Source organism: Perognathus longimembris, chromosome 21 (assembly GCF_023159225.1).
Source record: "Perognathus longimembris pacificus isolate PPM17 chromosome 21, ASM2315922v1, whole genome shotgun sequence".
Lineage (NCBI taxonomy): Eukaryota > Metazoa > Chordata > Mammalia > Rodentia > Heteromyidae > Perognathus > Perognathus longimembris.
In genome coordinates, this window is record NC_063181.1 from 33,992,325 (window position 1) to 33,994,295 (window position 1,971).

Consider the following 1,971-nt stretch of genomic DNA (forward strand, 5'->3'; position numbering starts at 1 on the left):
ACATTTCCACTTCTGACTTTTTTCTGGTTAATTGTTGATAAGAGCTGTGCTGGCTTTTCTGTCTGAGTTGGATTAGAACGATGATATTCCTATCTCAGCCTCCTAAGTAGTTAGGATTACAGGCTTTAGATACTAATGTGCAGCAGGACACCCATCTTGTCTGTAAGGAGCTTATGATCTGGGGATTGGGAGGATGAGAGTACTCACATAGGGGCCTATAGGAAAGAACAAAGGAGCAGTTGAAGTCATATAAGCAAAGAGAAGCGATAATAGCTTGGATAGAAATGATAACATTGTGTGTATGAGGAAGGGTGGGGCCTGTTAGGAAGTAGAGCTTGCTATCTGGGAAGCAGCAGATCATTTCATTGGTGACTATGAATGACAGGTAGGGGAAGTGGAAAGGAACATAGGGGGCATTTAGAAAGAACTTGACCCGGAAGGTAAAGATTTGTACTCAACAGACAATGGGGAGCCAGTGAGGCTATAGTTTGGGTTTTGAGTGTCCTCTGAAGGCCAGGGCTAAAGGCTTGGTCCATAGCTTGGTGGAAACTATGAGGTGGAGCTTGATGGGATGTTTTAAATCATTGGAGCGGTGCCTTTGATGAGAGTTGTGAGTCCTTCATCTCCTCCTCTTCCCTCTTCTCTTTCTCCTCCTTTTCCTCCTTCTCCCTTCCCTCCTCTTCTCCCCCTTCTCTTCTTCCTCTTCTTTTTTCTTCTCTTCCTCTTCCTCCTTGGCATGAACTGAAAGACTTTCTTCTGCCACCTCTTCCCCATGTTGTACTCCCTTGCCACAAGCAACAAGGCCAACAAACCCTAGACTAAGAGCTCTGAAACTATGAGTCAAAAATAACCATTCCCCCCCCCCAAAAAAAAAACCAAACCATTTTGCTGGGAGCTGGTGGCTCACGCCTGTAATCCTAGCTACCCAGGGGGCTGAGATCTGAGGACTACAGTTCAAAGCCAGAAGGGTCAGGAAAGCCCATGAGACTCTTATCTCCAATTAACCACCAGAAAACCAGAAGTGGTGCTGTGGTGCAAGTGGTAGAGTGCTAGTGTTGAGCTGAAGAGCTCAGGGATAGCATCCAGGCCAAGAGTTCAAGCCCCACTACTGACAAAAACCAAACCAAGGAAAAAGCTGTTTTTTCTTTATAAGATAATTATCTCAGGTATTTGTTATAGTACCAGACAGGTAACATAGCCCACAGATTTCCCAAAGTAACAAAACAAAACATACTCCCCTATAGTTCACTGGAAAATCATCTTTCTGGAAGCCTCACACTCCCAGCAAAAACCTTGTAATTGTGTGTTGATCTGTATGATTGTCCGTTGGCTTTTATCTCCATGCACAGGTCCAGGAGCTAGAAAACCACATTCTCTTTCCCATGGTCCTCTGCGATGCACCTAAGAGGCGGGTTTGGTGTACGGAGGCCCTGGGCTGCCCGGGCTGTCTGGAGACTCCAAGGGGAGGAGCTGGCTCGTGGTCGGGGCTGTGCAGAGCACACGGGGCTTCCTTTCTCCTCTGGCACCTTGCTTTTCTGGTTCGGTGGGGCTTACTGGGTTGTGTGTCCTTCCACAAAGAGCCAGTGAGAAGAGACGACACCCATAGGACAGGGGAGCCTGGTGGATGTTCAGGAGTGACTTTTGCCACTTGACACGCATGGCCCCCCTCCCCCGCCCCGGCCCCCACCTGGCCATCCTTGCTCGGTCAGCTCCGGGTTGCTAAGGAGGCCTCCCTAGGCCTTAGTTCTAAGCTCCTTGGCTCTGCTTCCTGTTACGCCCGGCGCCCTCTTTAGCCCTCTGTAGCGTTTCCTTTGTTGGGATCCTCAGTGTCCTTTGTGAGGTGTGTCTCCTCACTTGTCTGCCAGGTCCATGAAGGCAGGAGTGGCATGGTTTCGGCTCTCATGGCCTGCCTCACCAAAGTCTAGTGCGGGCCTCTCAGCTCAGAGCAGGGGTTCGGGAAAAGGTGCCAGC